The 27,727-nt window shown below is 32.1% G+C and overlaps 1 long non-coding RNA gene across 1 annotated transcript; it reads right to left on the bottom strand.

Annotated features, from left to right (window-relative positions):
• Nucleotides 1-10,530: 10,530 nt before the first annotated feature.
• LOC108912396 lies at nt 10,531-11,225 on the bottom strand. Its single transcript, XR_001964549.1, has 3 exons — nt 11,119-11,225; nt 10,916-11,053; nt 10,531-10,609 (listed from the first exon to the last, which is right to left on the bottom strand). It is a non-coding gene; the product is annotated as an uncharacterized LOC108912396 (long non-coding RNA).
• Nucleotides 11,226-27,727: the final 16,502 nt, after the last annotated feature.

Below are 27,727 nucleotides of genomic sequence, written 5' to 3'. Positions count from 1 at the left end.
TTTATTCATTATATGCAAATATCTCGATAACCAAGGAGATATTGAAATTTTTTTTTATGAAACGAAGTTCTTTCAAATTTTCAATACACAATGTCTGTAATTCTAAAGGTAAAAAATTTTTTCCCCTATTCATCAAAGGAATAGGGCCATAACTGACGCCCTATATAAGCAACGCCAAAATTAGTTGAAAATTCTTTTTTGTTATATCAAAAAACCTAATAATGCCAATTTTTTCTTCATACTCTAACAGTTTTCAAAATTATGCACTTTCCTAGCCTTAGCTTGCCTTGTTGTTCTTGGGTTAGGCTCTATGGGGCGGACCCTCAAAACCGCTAGTCCCGCTCTAATGTTGATATCGGTTCTTGTTGCTGGCTCTAAGGCTACTTTGGACGGAACCGTCCCTTAGGCAATGGTGGTCCTGTGAGACGTTCCTTAGTGGCCTCTCTCTGTAACTACCCAGTACTTTCAAGCCATTCGCCGTCTTTCACTGTCAGCATCTTCAGTGGGGGTTCTGTTATAATTTCGCTACGAAAAAGTGAAAGCCCTAGAACTACACAAAAAATTGGAAGTTAGTTTTAAAATAATTAAAATCAACGTCGACTCTTATCACGACAATTATATCTTTAACCGTTAAAAACCAGTACATTGAGAGACCTAGTAGTGAAAAGATAAATAGCGCTGCCCTCGCTTTAACTTAAACACCCCATTATTTTGGTATTAGTGCTGTGGAAGATACGGGTATTGATGAAACGTTCTATTTAACTTTATACCTACTTCATTAAAAGAAAATAAAAAGCTTCCAGTGGCAATTAGTGCCGCGGAGTGAAATGTTCAAATTAAATTCAGTACGTAGTGAGAGCGTTACACTAAAACTAATTTTATGAATACTGCAGTAAACTGTAATTGCTATATAAGACCTACAGAATTTCTGTGTATTTTTACAATTTATTTACGTATTCATATGTTAAATTTTACTTATTCAATGGTTAAAATATTATACAGGGTGTCCCGAAATTCATGCAACAAAATTTGGTCACAGATTCTTAAGACAAATTTAGGGGACTCGTATTTTTTATTTCTTAAAACCATATTGTACGAGAATCGCTAAATTTGGTACACAGGGGTTTTATGACATGTGGAATCTCACAGTGCTACGCTTTTTGGCGAAAAACCCCCTTAATACACTTTTTCGTGGGCCCCCTTGTCTTTGGAACCAGAAAAATTTGGTCGCAAATTTATTTTTTTTTGAAATTATTAGTTAGCTAGAAAGCCATTGAATTTAGAAACATGTTTGTCTCTTGATATTTGTTTCGTAAAACGCAATGATTTTGGGGAAAATGGCGAACCACGATATGCAATTGATCACCTTTTGACATTTTTCTCGAAAATATTGCGTTTTACGAAAAAAGTATAAAGAGACAAAAAATTTCTAAATATAATGGCTTTTTAGTGGACTGATAATTTTTATGAAATTTAAAATGCGACTAAATTTTTTTGGCTCCAAATACAAGGGGGCCCACGAAAAATTATCTTAAGGGGATTTCTCGCCAAAAAGCGTAGTACTGTAAGATTCCACATGTCATAAAACTCCTGTGTACCAAATATAGTGATTGTCGTACAACAGGGTTCTGAGATATAAAAAAAAGATTATTCTTAGGGGCGGATTTCAGGGGGCTGTAACGCCTAAAGAGGGGTCCACTTGGCAAGAATAAAAAATACGGGTCCCCTAAATTTGTCTTAAAAATCTGTGATCAAATTTTGTTGCATGGATTTCGGGACACCCTGTATAGGTACACAGTATACGTACTGAATAAATGTGTTAGTAATTTAACGCGTTTAAAGGCATTTTTTTAAATAGATGAAGTAGTTTTTTTACAGGGTAGTTCAAAATTATTTTGCAATATTTTTAATATGGATAATATCTTTTTATATAACTATTTCTTCCAAAAATGGTTAAGGTGATATACAAGGGCACGGTAGACATAACATTTTTGCAATATCTTATTTTTCTAGATTTTTCACAGTATTTTACATTTAGACATAAGCATCAGAATACCTACAAAATTACTGACTAATTATATGAAGTTTCACCTGCCCCTTTAGGAACAGATTTAGGAAGTGTATATCACAATTTCATTCCGAATTTATTATTTTTTCCCAAACAAAAGTGGTGTACCCTTTTTGTAAAATTTCAAAACATGTACCGTATGCATTGAACAATTTTCATAAAAGAGTACTTACATTAGTTGGAATAAATTATTTAAATTAAATTAATTAATTAAATTATTCCCTTACTGGGAATAAATTAGGATACATATAAAATTTTACAACATAATTTTATAACATGTGCTTTAAAATTTATATTTTAAACAATTTCCATAAAACAAGTATTTAAGTTGTCATCACATAAATAAAAAAAAATAAAATAAAAGATATATTTATTTTTGGTGAAGTAAATAAACTCAATACATCTGACATTACACTATATGAAAATTGAAATACATTATTTTGTGCATAGATATATTTTGACGATTCTATATAGGTAATTAAAAAGTAATTTTTATCATATTTTTATTTCAGAAAAGTTAAGAAGGTTCATGCGAGGGTTCAACTATGAAGAAGTACAGAAAATATAATTCATTGGCGACATAAAAATGGATGTGAAAATTGCACAGTTGTATGTTTAAAGCATTTTATGTACAGGGTGATTCACTATATTTTGACCCCCTTTAACTTTTTTGTTTTGAGAGTTTGAGTAAAAAAATGTGAAATATAAAAGTTGCACGAGTATTTATGAATTTTTCGAAAATGGTAGTAGAAAAACAAATTAAGTCCAAATAAAATGGCCGCGGACTTTGGTAAGTTAAATGGAACACCCCGTATATATTTACATATTTGGATAGAACGTTCCCTGTCGAGTATAGTCATGTAGGGTTTGTTGGGTCCATCGCTAACAATAAGCGAGATACTATTAAAAAACGAAAAGGTTTTTTATTAAGAAAATAAGACATCTTGTAATTGTTTAACCTTTTTCAGGCATTTCTGCCTTTTTCCAATTACGTAAGGATTTACAGATTTAGTTGTAATATATTTTGATATATCGGACATTGATATGGTCCAAAATGCGTATAGGTATTTTAACTAAATCTCACATATGCATATTGTGATAGTTTCAATTTATCGATTTGTTCCCATGTATCCAGAGCGCAATGTAAAATATTGTATTTCAACATTGCTCCCTTATATATTATTGCCTTGCATAATTTAATATGCCTTTGTTGGTAATTTCTGCAGTAGGTGTATATCAACAATATTTTTCAAAGGGAGGTGTTTATTTTTAATGCTCATAATTTTGTTTAAAATAAATCACTTTCTAAAATAATATCACCAATATAGTGCACTTTTTGCTGATTTTGATAAATCTATCCCTTAAAAGTAATAAACCGTAAGTCTGAAACCTAACTTCGGCAATCTTTAAAATAGCCCCAGGAATTTCAAACTAGAATATTTGAATAGTAAAAAGGGAACTTAGATCCTATAAATTGATTCCCCTTAAATCATCCCTATCAAACGCAGATCACTCTAATGCAAAATGCAACCGCCGTGCTTTCTTCCTCCATTTTCTACCAAATAAAAATATTCAAAAATTATTCTGGGTTTGGTGAATACACGTTTTCGCAATTTATACGTCACTGTAGTTGTCATGGCCATAAGTCAGTGGATATCGGATAGCGATTTGCCTTAAAGGCGTTTTTAGTGCCATAGACACTAAGGCCAGGAGGGAGGAAGACCAAAGACAAGGGATCGTATGTTATTTAGATAACCGTCTTCAAACAGCGTTTTCAGATTATACAGGGGACGGTGGGCATAATTTGTCACCATGACTTTTACATTTGCGACATCATCGAGGGAAATGCAAATTGTGTAAGTTATTGTTCGGAAATCATAGTTACAGGAAATAGAAGATATTAAATCTTAAATCTTAACTTAAAACTTAAATCCTTTAACAGTAATATTTCGATAAAATAGAATAGAATAGTGTAGCTCGCGTCGCGTAATAAATAATAATATAAGCTCCTAGATTTATTTTAGCGCGAGTACATTAGGATTCTTTAAATATTTTGTTGATTTTAATATGATTAAATACATAAAATTGTATGTGTTCTGCAGCTCCGCAGCTCTTATGGTAAAACCGCCACTGCCTATGTTCCATTTCTGACTGCCCTACTTATTGATATATATTTGTACTGGGTCATTCAAAAATAGTAAAAAGCGTGTCATTCCATAAAGTTAAATATTAATAAATCCATTGTTATTTTTATTACAACAGTTAAGGCATTATTTAAACGTACAGGTCAGTGTTAGACAATCAATTATATACTTGTCACTTGCTTATGTATTACAGCTTTGATGTAAATGTTGCAGCATTTAAAATTACTACCGCCAGAAAAGTACTTAAAATTTGTAAAATCATATTAATTACTTTATGAATAACTAATTTTACAATTACATACGGTAGCAGAAAAATTAAAATACTTGATAAGTAATATTGTAGAATTTAATGGAACATACTTATACAGGTAATGGTAATAACAATATAAAAAAAATATATATTTTATCTATATTAGTATACTACAACGATAAATAAAATATGACGTAGGTGCATTTGTTTAAAACTGGTTCACAAGTTATATGAATCCATATATTTCTCCAGTTTATGGCTACCTACAACAAAAAAAGGGGGTTAATTACGAATTACCTAAATACTAAATACTTACCATCAAATAAATCTTCTTATTTAGCAGTCCCATTATGGTATTTTCTTTTCCCATTTTTCAGATATTGAGTGTCACATATATCTACTATCTGTATTTGTATTTCTGGTTGCCGAGATCATCAATCGTTTATTCCGGAAAGAATTTTACAAGTATCCAATGCTACAAAATATGATGCATTCAATGTCATTGCCTGCTATTAGTTCTATTATTATTTCATAGTAGTTCTCGATTACTGGAAGAACTACATTTATTAAAATAAATAATTTAAATAAAACTACAAGAAAAGGAGCAAAAATATATTTCATTAAAATCTGCTGGAATATAAACAATGCAAAGAAAACAAAACATAAATTTACATTGAACAACATTTAATCGTATGGGAAAATAAACATGTTCCAAACACGTTTTAAATGTACGCAACAAAAATAAACTGAATTTTGAGCTTATAGCATTGACAGCTCGTCTCTTATGGAACAGGGACAACATGTGATTGAAGATGTGTTATAGCAACATCTATAAAATTTCCTTCACTGGCAATTTCTCGAAGGGGAACCTTTGAGACGGCACAACCTTTTCATCAACACTGTACTAAACGTATTACCTTCCAAATGTTGTATTAATAGGGACAGCTTCATGTGTGAAACATCGTTTTCCAGTTACTGTTACCTTAATATCTGTAGCACGGAAATGCTTCGACAAACATAATTATCCTTTGAAAAATCATATTCAGATATGGCGAAATTTTCTAGCCATACTGCTCGTATCGCAGGATCTACAGGTAATCTACAAATAAACACAGAGCTAGTGTCAGTATCAAAATACAAACATAATAAATTAACAAATAAAATACTTAGGACACCTTAGACCCTTGTAAGAACGCCCATGGAAACAATGTCAAACTTACTTGTGAAAAGAAGTAGCACATATTTGGCTCTTTCCTGTAATTGTTGGCATATTATACACCGCTTTGGCATTTTTATTGAAATTAAATAAAAAAACAGTTTAAAAAGACACAAAACACAGAACTCGGTTAATATCTATTTCACAATAATAGACTGTAATAATGGCGTCTCCTTTAGAACCATAGATTACTGAACGACTAGTTTAGAACCGTTTAATACCAGGCAATGATGCCACTTACGGCGTTTGTATTGCTAGGAATTTCAATAATGTATTTTTTTTCAGATATTCAAAATGTATAATTATAAAACAAGTTGCAAGAAGCGATGATGCCACTTACGGCGTTTGTATTGCTAGGAATTTCAATAATGTATTTTCTTTCAGATATTCAAAATGTATAATTATAAAACAAGTTGCAAGAAAATAGTGTCGTAGTCTTATGCATATTACAATGTAACTAATTTGTAAGTCTAGGTCAAGAATGAGGTAGATCCTTGTACGTTAATCAATTAAAATGACCGCTGTACCTAGCTATAGAGATAAAAATGTAACATTGGCATCATCGTCAAGGACGTCGCAAAGTACCAATGTTTGTAAATACACATATGTCAACACTTTACTATCGAATGTAAATAACGGCGTTCCCTTTATTTATTAGTGTGAGCCAGAACCACAGCAAATAAAACAATATATGCTGTGCCAGAACCTTCGGGTTCTCAGAAAATCGAGCGAGGAGTTGAATTTTGGTAGGCGATGGGATAAGGTGTGCTGGTTATTAACTACCAATTTTCCTATATTTGGGGATCTGAAATTGCACGCGAAAAATCCACGCCATTCACTCCTCGATGTCTACTGATAGTATCCCAAGAAATTGAACTCAGCCTCTTCAAGATATGCTGATTATATAACTAACACCTGCAGCCAAGCTCCAGTTTTTATGTACATAATTTTTCTTCTTCGTCTTACAAATCTCTTTTAAAAGGAGAGTTTAAATTTTGTTTATCATCTTCCAAAAAAAAAAAACGTTAGGTATGGCTTTTAATTTTTTTCTTCCATGTATTTTTTAGAGATTTAAGGACAGGCTAAAGTTAAGGATAGGCTAGATTTAAGGATGGGCCAGATGGGCAATAAGGCATTTTAATTTAAATTCTAAACGGAAAACTTCTTCCGTGTTGTCTCCCCAGTTCCCGAGTCAAAATTTAGGCGCAGGTATACAGCTCCACCCAATTTAGAACCTGACGCCGCCATTTACCTTCATCCACAGGACTCGACCATTTCATCGAGAAGCCGCCAGGACAGATAAGGACTTTTTTATACTCTCTCCTATTATGAATTGGTTAAAATAACACAGTAATACATATTACCTACATAAATTTTTATAATTCGTTATAATTCTTTTTTTTTGATGAAACATACTGAATGCACGCATTTATAAATATATATATATATATATATTGTGATGATTCACTTGTGACAAATATCTTTGTTCTGTTTTGTGTATTGGTGTGTATTAGTATATAGAGCGCCAGTAAAATGTTGTAACTTTTTCTATTAATTCATGAAATATAATTGATCACTTACCAGGCTAGCTTTTCTCACAGGATATCACTCAATATAATTTAAATGGTAATTCAAAGATGAAAATGGTTTTAGTATTCGGGATTTAAAATTAACTTATAATTTTATTAATGTTTTCCTTTTTTTTTATGATTTGATTGAAAACTAAATTTATTCTGTTAATTTTGCACAAATAATTTCTATGAATTTTATCAGAACATGAGTTCCCTTCTCAGAAGTCGGTTCTTAGATTAAACTGAATAAAATTAAATAATATAGTGTGATCTGGGTTCAAACTTTCTATTGATATTTATGATGACAAATAAATTATTAAATTTTTCTATTCCCTAATTTAACCTGCTCTATCTTAATTCTATGCTACAAACATGTACTTATTCTATTCTTATAATTATTATTGTCACTCACTTCAGACCGATCAACAATCCTTTTTTTTTTCACTGTCCTTGATTTCTTACGTCGGTACCTTCTCTCTGTAGCGTTGCTTATATCCTCTCCCTTCTAGGCGTCTACGTACTCTCTCCTGGTGATTGTCGATATATGCTAGATGGGACTTCTAGCTCTCCCCTGGTCTCTCGTACCCCTCGAATCTTTTATTGTTGGCTAGGATAATTCATACAATTTTAATAATCTAACCTTTTTAATATTTACGTCTTTCGTTATCTGTATCTCCTGTTACTTTCTTCCAATACAAATTCTTATCTTCAGAAACTTTTCCTTCAGCTTCTCAATAACTTCTCCTCTCGTCTTTGATACTATAATTAGCTGGTAATAATTTAATCTTCTTATATTCTTTTTGACAATCTCCTCTCTCTTCTCCTGTCTTATTTATTATTCTTCTTGTTGTTATTTTTTTTTTCCGTCTCCTTGATTACCGTCGCACTACACACTTAATTTAAAATACAAAATCTCCTTTTTTTTATTTAACCAATCAGATCACTTTTAAATTTTACATTTTTAATTTAAATTTTCCAATATTATTTAATTCTCAATTCCGTATCTAATGCCCTTATTTTATAACCACTTTCATAGATTTAGACTAATATTCCTCTAAAATTCATAATCTACTTATAAATTGTCATCAAATTAACTTCCACTGTCATCTAGACATTAATATCTTTTTATCCCAATACTGACATTTAAACCTTTGAATTATTGATTCTTCTCAATATATATAATTTGTTTATTTGAAATATGATATTGTTACGCTAAAGCATAGTACCTACTGTGAATAAGCGAGATTTGGAGTAACTCCAATCACATAAACGTGTTCTTTATCCTTGTAACATATTATTTGTCAAATTAATAATTGCTTCTAATATTAAATTGATCACTTTATAATCCAATCAATCTTTTGTAGGTATTATATATCTGATTTCATTAATATGAATTATTTTTTTATAAAATGTTCTTATATTTGTCTGAAGCGAATAACCATTAGTCTGGGATTTAGAATAAATATTTTTGTTCTTTCTAATTATCTCACTTATTTTCACTCACCCTGTATATGTGATTAATAAATATCAGAGACTCAATAAAACTCTAATTTGATGAAGTGTTCTGACGTCCGTAACTTTGCAGAATACACATAGATATCTTACACTCATAAGTTACGTGGCGCCCCAATTTAATACCATACTGTATAAACAAGCTAGCTGCTTCCTAACCTACGACCCGCTCTCACGACGAAAAGCTGCCGTTTATGTGTGGTTTTCTTGAGATTAAAAATAAATATAAAATAAATAAAGAATAAAACAACCCCAATACCTTTTTTTATAATCAAAAGAAAAAAAACACGGCAATGTAGACCTAAATACCTAATATGGACAAATATGAATATATTATTAGAATAAGGTGATTAGGCGTGACTAAAATATCCAATTATGGGCTTGGATGTTTGCAGTTGAAGTTAATTTATAATAATAGCTTCCACGAAAGTTATTTGTAGAGATATCTGATATACAAAAGACTTCACAACGAATATATTAGGTTTCTTTTAAGGTATAGTTTCATCAGTGTCATTGTATTGCTGTTGGTCTTAAACAAGCTCTTGTTACAATTATTAAATATCTAAATCTCAGTAACCTAAACTTTTTGAGAATACTAGAACCTGTTAAACATACTACTACCAAAAAATTAATATATTTGCAGTGCATTCAAGGTAAAATAGAATGTAATTTATATTATAAGGTAAGTTCTGTTAAGAATACATGAAGGTTATATTTACTTAAAACCTACGAAAAATAAAAAGTGAAAATCTCGAATATACTATACAAAGTTAATATTATACTCGTATATCTCAAAACGACAAAAAAATATCATCAGTCATGTTTGAATTTATAAGTTTCTAACTTGTGCTTCTCGTTTGTAAGCGGAAAGAGGCAATTTCCGAAATGACGACAAAAGTAATGCAAACTTGTTACCGTTTTGTTGACATTTGCCTGCATTTACCTCATATAGCATCAAATTTTTAGACAAATACAACAAAAATGATAGTCATAGGGGCGCACTTAGTTGATTATTATAGTAATATATAAATTTGAAATAATATGTTATAATTGAATCTACTAGAAATTATTTGTCCTATGTAGATGATATGCGGATGGGACGTGTACACACAAAAAAGTAAATACTTGAAATGAACCTAATCAGCTTGTATTGAATAATTCCTAGTCTCATATATCCGCAAGAAGATATTTATTTGAAATGAAAAATATATATTCTTGTTTGTATCAAAAGATATTCTTCATTTAATAGCGCCATAGTTCAAAATAAAACTAAATGGATCATTTCAAATAATTTCCACCCTTGTTTTGAGAAAATCATGTTCTCACATTGATTATAATTTATTCACATGGAGAAAATCTAACAAGCACTTCAATTCTATCATTTACTCAATGTGAATATACCGATTTTATGTAAATGATATTCGTTTTCTTGATCCGAGAAATTTATATGGTTTAGATATAATATTTTATTGGCTCTCTTTAAATTACAGAAAGTATTAATTTGAATAGAAAAAAAATATTGATATAAGCTAATCGATTATTCTACACAAAGACTTTCCGACTCAGTACGAATTTATGATGTATTTCCAACAAAAAATAAAAGAAATAGCTTTAAGTTTATTAATGGTTCCCTGGAAATCAAATAGTGTTTTTAACGAAATAGATGTTTACATCAAATAGATTAAACCAAAGGTTCATAGTGATAATAATATATATTTATAGTATATAATTATATACCTATATTTGTATGTACATAAATACATTTACATCGGATTTTTCGATTATTCCAAAATGTTTCAAAATGCCAATATCGCTGTTTGGGAAAGTTCTTTCAAAGTCCAAGTTAATCTGAAAAAAAAAACACTATATGAAACAAAACCAAATAAATCAAACTCAAACAAAGCTTAATGTTATACAGAAAATAGTTAAAACTATACACAAGTTAATTTTTGTGAAATGCATAAATGTTAAAGTATTGGGATTGGGAATATTACAAAACGGGCAAATTTGACTTGGGTAAATTTGAATTTTTAATCAAAATGAAGTAGTTTTTCAAATAATAAAAAGCGACAACTTTTTGGTTGATGGGTTAAAAAGTTAACAATATAAATTTAGGGCGAAAAGTCTTATTATTAGAGCAGGATTTGCACTTACCTAAAAATATCTGCACGGTTTTACTAGAAAGTCTTCAATCTGTTACCTAGTAATTGCTCCATACTTGCTTTAACTGATTGTAAAAAGCTTAATTAAGTACACTTTTATACTCTAACTCTTAAAAAACCGACGTTCTTGCTGTAAACATAAATGCTATTGTACTCTGTAATGCATAGGTATATTTACAACATGCAGTTACTTACCTATGTGCAAAATGCAACTGGCGGCGAATAATGCTAAACGAAACAACGAAACAATAAATAATGAACTATGAACTGCTGAATAAAAAAGGAAAAGACGTGAGCTTCAGACAAACGCAACATCTAGAATACGTTGCCTCGGCTAACCTCGCAAAACGCGCCGACGCACTTCACCGTGCCCTCCCACACCTGCATTCAATCTACGCAGTGTCCCATGTAAATGGTTTTACTGGGTGCGCCCGATAAATTTGGAATTAATCAAATTTTATATTTTACGGAATAATAATAATAACTTCTCATGAATTTTATAAAGTAAATATACATATTTATTTTGAATGGAAGGTGGCAATTCTTTGCAAGATGCAACCGACATTTTATTAAAACTTCATTTAATTATTTGTTTGTATTAATTTGCGAGATGGTACATACTTGTAAAAGATTCCTTCAGTGTTATATTTTAATTATTATAAATTTGTAAGTTTATTATTGAATAACAAAAAAGTAATACCTAAAGCCGAAAATAACGATTTTGGTCTTATATTATGTTACACTTAACAAGTGGATGTAAAATAGTGAGCCACGTATTCATTTTAATTCCCCAGATCTATTTCAATTACGCTCTGTTAAATACTCAAATTGAGAATATATTATTCCCAATGAACTAATATTCCAAGAAAATCAAGAACTACATTTAAGAAACTTCGTTTTTTCAATTTAATGAAAGTTTCTTTCCATCAAGAAACAAGTGGATCTAAAATAGTGAGCCACGTATTCATTTTAATTCCAGATCTATTTCAATTAAGCTCTGTTAAGTACTCAAACTGAGAATATATTATTCCCAATGAACTAATATTCCAAGAAAATCAAGAACTAAATTGAAGAAACATCATTTTCTTAATTTAATGATATTTTCTCCGTTTGATACTATTGTTTATTTAAAAATTTGAGAAAATCTGCATTCTCTCTTTGAATATTTACTTTTTTGTGTGTATACCATGTGGTGTGATGAATGCATATGGCATGTGTGTGTAAAAATCGCAAAGTGGCCGATCGATGTATCCCAAAGTGCTGTTGTACTGGAATATCCCGAAATCTTGCGAAGCTTTAACAAAATATACGTATAAAGTCGCATTAATGAGCAAAATAGATACATATTATTAGTCAGAATGCGACTATACAGGGTGATTCACAACTTATCCAAAAAAATTTGGGAATAGATGCGGCATGAGAAATGGAGTCAATATTGTAAAAAATATTTTTGTAAAATCCTTATAATTTCTGAGAAAAAAATTATTGAAGTTATAGCACATTAAACCACTACATAGCTGGACAACTGTAGTCTCTAGCGTCATTCGCAATACGCGTGGAGAGCCACCTAATACTGAAACCCGTCGTTGCGGTAGTTTTCACCTGTTATCTGTGTTATTTACATCAGTTTTTTAGTAGTTAGTGTCAAAAATGGCTTGCGTGTATAGCAACTCAGAGTTGATGGCTATCGTTTTAATTTATGGTGAAGCAAGACAACATTTGTATTATGGTGAAGTATTTGTGTTATGGTGAAGCAAGATATCATTTGTGTTAGTTCGTAGAAAGTGAGTAAGACGGACCCAAATGTGTTTACACGTGAGTGGATAAAATTTTGAACAATTGCTGTTGCAGCATCGGGTATGTCAAATGATTTTATTTAAAAACACAAATTAATTTTATTAATTAATAACGGCAAAAGCAGTTGAATTTACCGATATAAAATAGGTGCGATAAAATTCTATTTACATATTTCTTTCCTTGCGAAAGTTTTTGTCCGTTTTTATCACACCGCCATGACGGTCGCATTGTGCTAGGACAGGTTTTACACTGGACCAGTTTCCAGTGCCGTGCAGAAGTGTATTTTTAAATCAATTTCGAACTGACCTTTTTGATTTTTTCTTTAGAAAATTGTATTTGTAAGGGTCCCCTGTACATCCAGAATTTTTTTTTTGGATAAGTTCTGAATCACCCTGCATAATTAGTAGTGAAAAATAATCAAGAGATTAGGCAATAAGCATAAAGTTGATTATTTATTGAATAAGTTGCAGTGCATTATTCAGTTTTGCAGCTGGTATAAGTAGATTGTCATCATTTGGTTTTTACGGTGCTGGCATAAAATAAGTTTTTTCATTATCTATTATTTTTTGTTGGTGAACTTGCCGACATATGGATTATGAAGTGAAAAAGGTATTTAGTGCAAAATTTATCGGAATTTGTCCAAAAAAGTTGGTTGTCTATTAATTTTTGGTTTGTTATGGAGAAAATTTGTGACATTGTTGCCATTTTTACCAATATCATGATTTATTGCTATAGTATATTATTATACATTTATTTGAATAACTGTGCAGGAATCTTTAGCACAGTTAGTACAAGGATTTTTAATTTTTGGGTATTTTGGGATGTGGTTGTCGGGGTGTCGAATAACTACCGAAATAATACTCAATGGCGTGATGTGAATAATACAATAGGTAAAAAAAAATACTAACAGTTGATAATAAGAAAATATTAATAGTATGAGAGCACGATGTTAACCTGGTAATGTCTTAAAAGCAACTCGCTGCACTGTAAGTCAACCCAATGATGAAGATTCGCTCCCTTCCACCCGGTTGGGATATTCACGCTACACACTCCCCCTTTGGACCACGTGTAGGTCTCTGCAATGGTTCAGGACTTCTTCCTAGGTCAGCCACGCTTTCTCTTTGGTACCACAGGGGTCGGATCAGGATTATCTTCCTTTCAAATAAAAGGGTACACATCGGAAATATGGAATTTCCCAATAAACTGTGAGGGTTGCGAAGTAATAGTCTACAAAATTTAAGTACCAAAAAAAAGTAAACTGCATTCATATTCAACCCTCTCATTCTATTGTTAGGCTACGATACAACCATCCTGTAAAAATCACTCAATCTGATTTGCCAGAGTTCCAAAGATTTACTTTGTTAACTGCAGCAAGTCTCGGGTTGATTTCGGATTCCACCAAATTATTAGGTCTTTACGGCACACGCCAAGCTGAAAAACAAAAAAATATGCAGAAATATTATGCGTTTTCAAGAAACATTGAAATTACATATTTAGAATTTTATATTTTTACACTTAAAATTGTTTATAATAAATGCTCAAACTGTACACCCAGTTGTACTTGGCAAATATGGAGCATGTCTACGAAACATCTCCTTACATTTGCAAAAACTTCTGGAGTTAAATTCCGACATTCGTTTACAATAAAAAAAAAATTTCGTCTTAAATCTTAAAGATTTTCGGGTCGACTTGCAAAAATCACTGATTTGAGATGTCCCCAGAGGAAAAAGTCGTTTGGGCTCAAATCGGGGGACCGAGTTGACCATTCTGTAGCCTCACGCCTACCTATCCATTATCCTGAAAAATTATGTTCCAAATAAGCCCGATCTCGTCGCTCAAAATGGGGTGAAGCTCCATCTTGTTGGAACGTCACAAGATTTTCATCCAGCTGATCTTCCAACAAACGTAAATAGCTCTGGCTCCAATCAAAGCGCGATTTAAAAAAAAATGGATCAACTATGTGATTACCCAATATTCTTGCCTACACGTTCAACTTTTCTGGATACTAAGTGTGTGTATTCACTGTACCATTGAGAAAAAACATACACTCATCACTGAAGCAGATATTGTAAAATATATTTATATTTTCTGTAATTCTATCACAAAATTCTATTCTTCGATCCGGATCATCCTGATTCAAACAATGCACAAGATGTATTTTACACGGATGCCATTTATGTTTTTGCAAAATCCGATGAACGTTCGACTTAGGGATCCCTGTAGTACGCTCTAACTATCGCACTGATTGGTGTAGATTGCCAGTTCGCCCAAAATTTATACTTCCATTAATTGGTTAGGAGGATTTGTTTTCTTAAGATTTGCTACGGACCCAGTTTCTCGAAATTTCTTAACGATCTGGCCCACGTACGTATGACTTGTTTGGTGATCAGGATGCAACTCATTGAAAATTCGAGCAGTTTCTCTAGCGCAGTCATTTTGTTTTCCATAAAGAAAAATTATTTCAACTTTTTCAGCTAACGAATAATCCATAATGAAAAATTGATAAATGTAAAAGTTACACTTTGATTGTAAGCCGAATATGAGATTTGATACAATTGAAAATGGTTTCAACAATAACATATTTCCCATAAAATAATATCAAAGAAAAAGGTAAAATGGAATGGAATTCAATGGAATTCATAAAAAATTATGATAAGAACTTCAACTTTCTTTACGTTTCGTTTATTATTGTTTTTATCATCTGAAGTAGAAACCTTTTTGCAGTTTAATAATTAATGTTTTGATGTATGAAAATCTTTTCAGTGGTTAACACATGATAGAAATTAAAATAATACAATTTTAAATATAAAAATACAAAATTCCAAAAATTCAATTTCAACGTTTTTATCTTCAAAATGAATAACGATTTTTTTTATTTTTTTACGAAATCAAAGTCAGTATCAAAAGAGCGTTCAAACGATGTATCACAGGTCCTGTAGTGCCATTTTAAATTGCAAAGTTGATACCTCGATCTACGAAGGGGTGGCAACTGCAAAATAAGTAATGATGTAAATCGATGCCTCCCTCAAATTAAAAAATCGAAGTGTTTTTGAAATTTTTTCAAAACATATATTATATTAAACGAAATGTTCAGGTGGAAAGTTTTATATGGGACACATTGTATGTATATGCTTTACACAAACGAAACAACTCTATTAACAAAACTTACATAAATTCCACGAAGCTGTTTAATATACAAAAGCAATTAAACATTAATATAGTTAATTGGACACAGGTGCTTACAATTTAAAGAAATTTCCTCGTGAGACGACACATGCACTCGCATTTCGAATCCCATGGAAGTGAAACAATACGAAGCAAAGACAAAAGTGCAAAAAAGAGCGAATTGTAGTTGGTCCCGGTATTTATGCTCTCGCGTAGATGTCGCTTTGAAAAATAGAAATGCGTTTCCGTCGCAATATGCGTTTCCATAGCCTATTCACTTATCATCGCTAATATTATACGAGATGTTTGGAGTAGGTACAATAAGAATAAAATTACCATAAAGTTATTGACTTAACTGAGGTTGAGGGTAAAAGGGATATTATTTGGAATAAAATTAAAATATAACGGAATTAACTAAAATTTCGTTATAAAATACAGTAGGTACTACATATTTACCTACTCTACTACAAGTAGTGATTTTGAGTTTATAGGCTTTCATTGGATTTAGGAAAATTAACTTAAATTAAAGTACATAAATATAGACACAGATACTCGTAAAAAATGGTATATTCCGCCCTGCGTATTTATGCCCCCCAAAACTGAGTTTGTCTTAAGAAATTTTTCATCGTCAATAGTTATTTAAGCTACCAAAAACATCCCTGAAAACAGTCAAAACTGTGAATCAGTAGGTACCTTCTTTAGTATAACTGTAAAAACTATACGATACATATTCATGGGAGACATTTTGGGTATTCCATCTTAGTCAACCTTGGCAACCCTTCAGCTTTAGGTAAACACTAGAAGACCACCCCTAGAATCTAAAAATCCGGTACAATTCTACATTCGGGGAAGTCACAAAATAACATTATAAAACTATTAAAAAATATATAAAAATAAGTCGGTATACTATAATTATCTGTTATAAGAAGAGATCCATGATCCTGTTAATCTTTATACCAATATATGTGACCTTTTAGAAACGATATATCCGGAATCTAATGAATTTCCTTTCAGTCTTACTTCCTAGTCTTACAAGAAGTTTCTCAACCCCATCCCTAGAGCTTTTCAAGATTTATATATAAGGACTTTGCAAAGTACAAGACAAAACAGGGAATTAGGTATAATAGGATAATTATACAACTTCTAAATTAGTTTTAATCAGATATTGGCACTTATTTAATGACAAAATCCAAGTTATCCTTCAGAAATTTTAATACACCGCAAAAATGTAGGTGTTCATGGAAGCAGGGAGAAGATTGCTATAGTTTGAAGTACTCGTAAAATATGTATACGCCAAATGAAGATAAAATCAATTTATTTAATGATACATTATAGAAAAAAATTAAATGGCATACTTAATACGGCAGTAATATGTAGACGTATTACTGCCAGACAACTTTTTAATTTTTGATGTCGAGACAAATGTTCGCTTGTAAAAAAATAACATTACCATGAAAAAATCCTGCAGAAATTTTAGACAGAAAAAATATAATTGTTCGTGGAATTGTAGATAAGACTGATATAATTTGAAGTAAAATATATTTCAAATAAATTAACATTTTATTTAGCTTATAGGCACAAAAAATATTCTGGTTATATTATATAGGATCTAAGGATCACTGCACGGAATGGGAAATGTTTTTTACTTTTGTTCGTTAAAAAAATAAGAAAAGGTGAAATAATACAAGAGTGGTGTCTTTCTTTTTAATTTTACAAAAAATGTCGTATGAAAGAGTTGTTTGCAAATAAGGAATATGAGTAAATTTATAGTTTATGGTGAAATATTGGCAAATTCCACTTGTCCAATTTTGTATTAATTAATTAAAGTACCTATGTTCAGGACTATCAATTTTAATTAATAAGTAAGTAGTTAGGTATCTAACTACCTAAAGAAAACAAACACGAAACAAAAATGCGACTATAAAGTTTTAAATGATTCACAATAAGAAAAAAAACAAACAAATTATTAAAACTCAATGAAATAAAAGTATGTTTGCAAGTATCTATGTATGTTCGGACTACCTAAAAACAACAAATACAAAACAAAAATGTTACCTTAAAATATCGAACGCAATTATAACTTTCCAACAACACCCAGATAGAAAACACAGTCGTCAGTCGTCACCTCCATTCGCTCCAAGTCAGTTTATTAAAGGATCATGCGCGCGTTATCGTTCGGCTTATTAGCTAAACAGTAGGCAAGACGGTGTGGGGGGAGGGTCGGCGATCGCATCAAGCGAAGCGAGGCGTTTGAATTTTATTCTCGCGTCCGTAATTTTTTTGCAATTACTCCTAAGATATTCATTTAAATTATATGGTGTAAAAGAGTAAAATAATGTGCATGAAATGCTTAAAGCCTCTAACTTATTTAAAATGATAAGGATTAATACCGTATTTTTGTAAATAGCTTTTACATTACCGCTTTATAATTGCCAATTTTTTAAAGTATTAAAATGGATATGGGTAGTATGTTATCTTTAGCATATAGACATATGCCATCGCGGACTTTTCTGTAGGCATATATAAGATACACAATTCCACCATACATTGATACACTACATAAACTTTCGGACCCCCCCGGCTCGGACGCGAGGCGCGGGGTACGGGGCGCCCGCGCGGCCCGGTCGAATCACGGCGACACGAAATTAATTTCGTTGCGCATTATTTTGATTTTGCTATATCTCCTAAGGTATTCATGTAATTTTCATGGTGTACCTAAAGGGAAAAAATAATCTTCATGAAATGCTCAAGCCAACTAACGTATTTAAAATGATAAGGATTAATACCGTATTTGTGTAAATAGCTTTCCAATTACCACTTTATAATTGCCCATTTTTTAAAGTATTAAAATGGATATAGTACCTATGTTATCCTTAAGAGATAGACACATGCAATCGCGGAGTTTTCTATAGACCTATATAAGATACACAATTCCACCATACATTATTTTGTTATATCTCAAAGTGTTTAGGCAGCGTTTTAGTTGAAACCTCCCAGACGGCTTATTTTTTTCCGACACTTCCAACAAATATCGTTAATGTATACAAAAACTTAGCAAATTATATACTAAAACCATCCTCGAGAACCACTCTATCCATTGGTGAAAACAGCATGAAAATCGGTGCAGTAGTTTTTGAGTTTATCGCGAACAGACCGACAGACAGACGCGGCGGAGGACTTTGTTTTATAATATGTAGTGATAGTGATAGTGATTATTATCTTCACAGTTTAGGTTTACCCGAAGATTTACGTAAATTTAAATGGAAGTAACTCATGCTAAGCCATATCGATCTAATTAGTGCTAACAAAGGAAAATAAAGCCAACCTAAATCCAATTTTATCGTCTAAACTTATCAAGTAAGTACTAATTTATATACTAAAGTGGAAATTTACTTTAGAGAATACTATACCACCTCTAGAAGCTTCTACAATTTGTCGTAGATTTAAATTCTAGATTAGGTGAATGTGCACTGCTTATCCTCTGTAATTGGAATGGATACGGTCAAAAGGACTTGCAAATTATAAATACTGTCGGAATAGAGAAAATTAGAGGACTCTGTCGGATTCATTTTAATAAAACTGCCCAGCAGAATATAATATTTTTATAATCCTCAGGTTAGCAATTAGGCAAATGAATACTATGTAACTGAGAATTATTTAAGCAAAATTTTTCAGGAAAGGAACAAAAGCTATATGAATATGTAAAGCTCGATGTAAAGTAATATTTATTTTATTAAGTAACAAATGTATTTAACTCGTCCCTCTTGTCACGTAGGGGCGTATAATCCAAGAAATGGATATACACATACGCCTCTACGTGATAATAGGGACGAACTGTATCTAATATAAATCAGTAAAGGAAATATTTCAACTTGCACTACTTTTCTATTTTTTGTTGTTATACAGGGTGACTCACAACTTATCCAAAAAATTTTGGGAATAGATGCGGTATGGGAAATGAAGTTAATATCGTAAATCAATTTTTTCAAAATCCTTATAGTTTCAAAGAAAAAATTATTGAAGTTGTTCAAGCATTATATCGCTGGACAACTATAGTCTCTAGCATCATTCCCAATACGCCTGGAGAGCCAGGTGGTCTCAACGACTCCGAATACTAAAATCCGATTTTACAATCGTCGTTGCGATAGTGTTTACAATAGTTTTTTTAGTAGTTAGTGTTAAAAATGGCATCAACTCAGAGTTGATGGATATCGCTTTAATTTATGGTGAAGCAAGACAACATTTGTATTATGATGAAACATTTTGTTATGGTGAAGCAGGATAACATTTATGTTAGTTCGTAGAAACTGGGTAAGACGGGCGCAAATGTGTTTTCACGTCGGTGGACAAAATTTTGATCAGTTGTTGCAACATCAGGTATGTCAAATTATTTTATTAATTAAAACCACAAATTAATTTTATTAATTAATAATAACAATAGCGGCAAAAGCAGTTGAAATTGCTGATATAAAATAGGTGCTCTAAAATTCTATTTATTCCTTTTTTTAATTGCCAGTGTTGCGAGAAACAACTACTCCGAAATCGGTCTGCGCCTGGTGGGTTAAACTGTTGCACTAGGTGTTGCGAGTATAATTCAATGCCGGTCGGGTGATATATCCCGCGGAGTAGTTGTTTCTCGCAACACTGGCAATTAAAACATTATGTTTCGCCCCTCTGTGGGTGGCAGTCTTGCCAAGTACCTGCAATATAGCAGGTCGCTTCCTATTGTAGCCTTACCCTAAAAGGGCGTACAAATACATCAATATATTTAAATGTGGTTAACCGATATAAAAATTTAGATGTTGAAATTAATCTGCAGTATTTCACTCCAAATTGAAGTATTGCATCAGATTTAGATATTTTACCCTTACACAGCTAATATCGGCGAAATATATAAATATATAACTGTATTGAAAAATATGATGCAATGTGGTGTAATAAACATCACTAAATTAGAACATTAAAGGAAATCTTTTAGAGTCAGGTTGGCCGAGCGGCCTAAGGCGCCACATTTAAGCTCTGGTTCTCGAAAGGGAGCGTGAGTTCGAACCCCACGATGTAGAAGACATAGAGCAGACATATAAATCTTCAACCGCTCAGTAGGCGACTTTGACGAAGGCCGATGATGATGGTAGAGCGACCGATGGTGACGCGCGGGACGCACAGAAAAATCGCTTCAGTTTCGAGTGTTGGGAAATAAATTTTCCCAAATAGATCTACTTTCGCACTGAAGCACAATAAAGACACACCACACCACCCAACAACAACCCAGATACCAACACAAGTCGAGCAAATCGGTAAAATGCCAAGGGGTAAAAGGTCCAAACCTAAAGGGAAGACTGCTTCAAAGCCTCTTCAGAACTATCGTACGAAGTGTTCGAATGTTGACCCTGGTACCTTGCAATTCACTAACCAGGGCGGAATTCCTAGCCAATGTGAGTACACAACCCAAGATCAAGTAGCTTTTTAATACCTTAAAGCTGTCCTTATTTATTGAACGGAAAAATAAGTCCCAACACAGCAACCCGCTCAGGAGTGTAGCAAAGTTCCTTAGGAATAAAGCCATCAACCTTGACGGAAACCAGGTCAGTACTTAATACCATTTCATATCTTAATACTCATTGTACTGTAAACACAATAAATCATATTGAACTGTAAGATTGTTAACAATAAAGCTTTGTCGAGGCCGAGCCTAGCGTATCTAACAGCCGACCTACCCAGGATTCTACAACCTTTAAGAAGAAAAGGGGCTTATTTAAATAGAAAATATTCAACTGGATGATTTAGACCTATTCCAAGTAACTGAAATACAAGCTGAAACATTATAGCAAAGATCGAAGTTTCATGATGATTCTTCTAATATGTATTAATATTCATGAATAACGCATTCTACTGTAGTAGGAGATCATGAAATTAATCAACAAATGTCCAAATCTCCAGCATTGGAAACTTCTCAAATTTTATATATGTACAGTTAATTATCTGAAGAAACTGTATCAAGAAAAGTAACCACATAAAACTATATATAACATGTTTGAATATTTGTAGAAGAAATATACGAAATGGCATAGAAAACGGAATACTTAATATCAATGTGAATTAATGTATTAGTCTGTCAAGCTACAGATTCGCTAGTGTGTGTGAACATGATAGTAATGATACAATAAACATGCCTTAGGGCATCTTATTTCAAGTTCACTGCAGAACGAAATACTGCTAAAGGCAAAGGTAAATTTGAATATGCTGTTGATGCACCACAAACATTTAATAGGAAAAAAATCTGAAAATGGCAAGATATTAATTCCAGCATTCTGAAAGTAGTTCATTTTGACTTTTGCTACATGATACGGCATATTATCTTGTTAAAAAACTGAATTTGAAAGCGTCACAGAGTCATCATTATCATGAATATTCATAACCTCTTGCATATAACGCTGAACAGTTATGATGAAGTGAGGAGACCTATTGCCTACTTATTATAAGGAAACAAGTTCTGCCTTAGTTCAAGCTTTTATGGTGGTCGATTGAGAGTGATAGGCGTGATAAATAATGTGATCCATACTTTGTTGTGACATATCTTTTGCACTGTTCATATTCTCTTCCAGATTCCATCAGAGGAATATCAACGCCCAACGTTATAGTCAAGATATTTTGGAACATTGAATCATCTTGAGCATGAAGGAATCAATCTCATGCGATGATCACTAAAATGATCAGAGTTTAATGGCATATAAATAATGAGATATTGACATCTACCATACAAAATTCCTGCTTATAACAATAGAAATGGTAACTATATGTCATTGTACCTATATGTCATTGTCATTAAATATTGATTGGAATAATGAATGAATCTTTTATAACTGATCTGTAATTAATATATTAATTTTCAAAAAATTAATAATATGAAAATTGTAATTGCTAATATTTTTAGTTCATATTTTTTTGTTTTTCTTAACGTTTTTTTTATATATACAGGGTGTTACAAATTAGTAGGCCAAGCAATTAACCACATATTCTTTGGACTAAAATAATGGGACTTTTCTTGTCAAAATTAAAATTTGAAAAATGATTTTTATTGATAACTCAGGTGATTGTAGAGATATTTATTTGAAATTTAGCACTTTTTGTGTAATTTTGGTTTAAAATATCAGAGCGCGAACCGAGGGGTTGCAGTACATATGGACCCCTTTAATCTTGCGTTAAACTGTGGCCCATTCTTTAGTAAGCAGCCTTTGCAATGGTATTAGAATTTTAAAGTATGTAGTGTAAGTATATTACATTTGTTGCTTTTGTCCGAATTTTTTAAGACTAAAGCTGAAGAGCAATACGGTACTAATTTTCTCTGCGTCTTATGTACCGTAAAATAAGATACTTGTTGATATCTTAATACAAAATATTCAATTAAATAACGATAATATTACAAGAATATTTGTTTATGTTTAAAAGTAAGTGCAATTTGTAAGCACATCAACAACTTTATTTACACTCCTTTCTACACCATCTGTGAGGTAGTGTGCGATATAAACAAAAAAAAAATTTTTTAAACCTCAACACCCTGTATCTCTAAAACGGGGCCGTTCCAGACCTATGTTTATAAGGCAAACACATATTATTTTAAAGAGATCTATCTACCCTCGAAGTTTCCTGCATAAAATTCGGGCCACCCAGTATATACGAATTTATTTATATTACCAAGTGATAAAAATTCCGCAATAATAAAATAATGTTCCCTTCTGTTGTGTTCAATTTTTGAAACTGAATGAATTAAATTAATAAAAATGTTCTCTACTGTAGTTCTGTCTAAATAAATATCCTACAAAATTATTATTTAAATTATGTATAAAGTTATGCTGAGGTTCAGCTCTTCATTATTTTCACCTATACCTATGCCTATGCCTATGCATCATAGTATTTACAATACATTTTATTGATAGATATAAAACATAATTAAAAAAAATATATCAACTGTAACTTTTGTAGTTCGATAAAGAATTAAGTTAGAAATGTTAGAATATGCTTTGTGCAGTCTTCCACAGCCATGTTGTGGAGAGTTGCTATTGCAGTTAACTGCCTTATTATGTACATCTCATTTCTCTAATATTCATTTTTAGTTTACATAAGACAATATTTATTATATTTAAACAACTTAGTAAACACTGTAATAAAAAGTATGGTAAAATTCTTCGAACTTTCTTTGGTAACCTGTTGCCATGGAATGTCCCAGTAAAATTCACGTATAATCAATATATATTTTAGAGGTTTTATTTAATATTACATAAATGAACATTCCATGGCAACAGGTGAACCTTAATATAGCCCAAAGTAATACTAAAATATTTACTAACTAGGTAACATTAAAAATTGCTAATATTGATAGTACTTTATGAACACCAATAGGGTACTAGAAACAAGTAATAGCACTATTAAAATATAGAGTCTTTATGAGCATCGCCCATTATATTTAACAATATTTGAATAACCTTTATGCACTACCTAATTACAATCCTCTCATATTCTCTTTTTCATAGCAAATGCCATATACATAAATAACACAATTCTATTCGATGAGTTATATCAATCTAAATTCACTTGCGTAGACCAGCTTGTTTACGAGCGATCTGACTGATGAACTATTGACTGGAGTTTAGGGCGAGGTCATATCCGCTTTATTTACACACCATCAAATGGGTCAATGAAATTTTCAATGTCATCAGTTGTACAAAAAGTCGCTAATTAACTGAATATAACCAGAGAAAATTTCTCGGGAATACGTAGAAAGGTAGATAGGCTCGTTTACTGTAAAAATTTGTACGGTAAAGGATGTTTGGTGAATTCATATAACTTCAGTTTTTCCTTTGGACCCTACAGTTTTGGTATACAAAGGTTATAGGTCTAAAATATATTGTTTTCTATTTACATTATTTTATTAAACATTTCCTCGAAAGTGAAATGTAAACACTTCTCCAAAAATCTTATATTATTCATAAGGACAGAAAAAGGTAAGGTAAGGTAAAAAAGAATAAACGTGTTTAAACGCAAAGAGTTTTTGTCTTAATGTATGATTTCTTAACATCCCCAGAAAAATAATATCATCTTTCTTTTAAATTATACAAAAATGCGAGTTAACTCTTTAATATACAATCTTATAAAAATCAGTGTTGTTTAATAATAATATCTTAATCAATGTTGTTTTTATAGATAACTAACTCTTATTTTCTGTTGGAAGAAATTATTTATTAGTGTTAAGGGTTAAGCCCACTTCGATGTGACTTTTTTGTTGTTTAATGGTGTTATATAAAATTATTTAATAATACATAAATAACGCCTTTGTAGAAAAAACAGACATGCATTTTATGTGTAGCACGTCTACACAATAATAATGGACTCGAAGCTCATCATATAACGAGCGTTCAAATAAAAACATGGTCGAAGTTGGCTCTGACACATTGGACGTAGGAAGTAGCTTATAGCGATCAACTTAACCTCATTTCTCAACGAGCTGTATAGCAGCTGTCAGTTTCAATAACGTTAATGACTATATAACTTTATTTTTAAAGAATAATCGTGATAACAATAACAAACAATTAAAGGAGCTGCGAAAAGTGTCCCCCTCCTTGTTATAACAATAAATTAAAGCAGGTGCTGAAAGTGCCCCCCTTGTTCCAAGCACTTTTCACACCTATTCCTCAAAGAATTAAAGACATTTTCTAAGATGCTCGGGGTATTGTTAATTTCACGAATCTTGACTATAAGTCGAGCCTGCAGATGGTTTAAATCAGGAATAGGCAGTTCAAAAATAGTGTTTTTAAGGTAAGGCCACAAAAAGAAATCACACGGCGTAATATCACATGACCTCGGTGGAAATTCATGTTCAGCATTGAGACTTATTAGTCGATTTTGGAAAACTTCCCTCAACATATTCATCGTCTCGCCTGCCGTATGTGCCCTTGCGCCATCTTGTTGAAAGTAAAAGTTTGTAATTTCGTTTTCTTCCAGCTGGTTAACAAAAGGAGCGATAATTTCTTCTCTATACCTTTGCGCAGTAAGAGTACCATTAAAAAAAATAGGTCCATAAATCCTCCTTCGATTGAGAGCACACCAAACTCCAATTTTTTGAGCGTGTAGAGGGCCCTCGACAAAAAAGTTATCTGGTTTTTCAGAAGACCACATTCTCATATTCTGTGAGTTTACGTAACCACTTAAATGAAACCAGGCTTCATCAGAAAAAAAGGTGATATTATGAAGTTCACCGTAGTTGTTTAAAAACCATTCACAAAATACAGCCCGTCGCGGAAAATCAACTTCATGAAGTTCTTGCTGACAAGTTAAACGATAGGAGAACAAACGCAAATCTTTTTTTAACACTGTGTGGCAGGTACCGACTGATACTCCCACCATTTGTGATAAAACACGTACAGAAGTTCTTGGCGCATTTTCCATTATTTGTTGGACATTTTCTTTTAATTCTTCAGTCCGCTTTTTAGGTCGGCCGCTTCCTTCTTTTCTTGTTACACTGCCCGTTTCACGAAAAACATTAACACAACGCTGAACTGCACTTTGAAAAATTTTGTACTCAACAACGCCGGGAAATTGATTTTGAAATTCTATGAAACATTCCTCAATAGAATACTTCCATATTCCATCAATCTTGCGTCCATTTCTAAAGTAGGACTCTATGATAAACACTTTTTGTTCTTGAGAAAACACCATTTTAAACGCTTTTTAAAACGAAAATATTCAAATTGATAGCGGCGATATAGCGCTTTGACAGATGACGTTTAAGTTCATTTGCTATACGCTACGCCCTACGTCCGAATTTTCAGAACCAACTTGACCACGTTTTTATTTGAACGCTCGTTATATGTTGAGGTTTATCCTAATCCTCCAATTCTTTATTGTCGAATATTCCAGATTTCATCAGAGGCTACGAGACAGTGGGATATTTGATAAAGAATCTTTTGACCCTAGAAGAGCTAGATCTGTTTCCACAGTCCAGATAGAAGAACAAAGTTTGGAGGAAATGGGGAAATGTTTACAAGCTCCTTAATTTCTACGGTGACGCCAGATTAATATTTTGAAGATGTTATTTGAGAGATCACGCTAATAATTCTCATTTTCACATATTAGGCAAGATTTACGAAGACGGAATTAAACAGTCCTTATATACCTACACTTTTTAGAAGAGGTGTTACCGCCATTACCTATGGTTTGTTTACACGGAAACAGTCAACTAAATTTTAAGTCACTTGAACCTATTTGAACAGCGCATATGTGGTAAGTAACAAGTTATGGACCAAGTAAAAATTTAGTACACTGGAATTGAATTTATTCTATTTTTTCGTGCAAGTTGACGCGTTGTACTGGTTACTTGACTCATCTAAACAAGTTCGCGCACGAATTAGTAAACAAGTAACAAGTTCATACGTTGGTTGAGTCTGTAGTTGAAGTATACTACTTTTTTAAATGACAGTCGTTTAGGTTTATTTTTCTCTTCATATATTTCTTCTTTATTTCTTCTCATATTTATAATATTTAGGATATCGCGTAGTATGCCATTAAATTCTTCTACAAACTGCTGCCGCACGTTCATCTTGTCAGGTTTGCAAATATATAAACTGCACTAGAAGTTACCAGCAACTAAACTTAGAACTTACCAGTGCGAACAGCACTTGCAGAAAAAGCAGTAACTTAAAATTTAGTTACCACAAGCCTTTTTAGAGATGTACCACTGTCATTGTCAGACGTGATTAATGCACGGTGGTATAGTCTTTCCGATCTCAATTGAAGAACCCAGAGGACAGGCTGTCTACTATAAGAGGGCCACTCCTATGTATCTCGC

The sequence above is a fragment of the Anoplophora glabripennis genome, unplaced genomic scaffold, assembly GCF_000390285.2.
Source record: "Anoplophora glabripennis isolate ALB-LARVAE unplaced genomic scaffold, Agla_2.0 scaffold783, whole genome shotgun sequence".
NCBI lineage: Eukaryota > Metazoa > Arthropoda > Insecta > Coleoptera > Cerambycidae > Anoplophora > Anoplophora glabripennis.
This window is presented reverse-complemented; position numbering and strand designations above follow the sequence as displayed.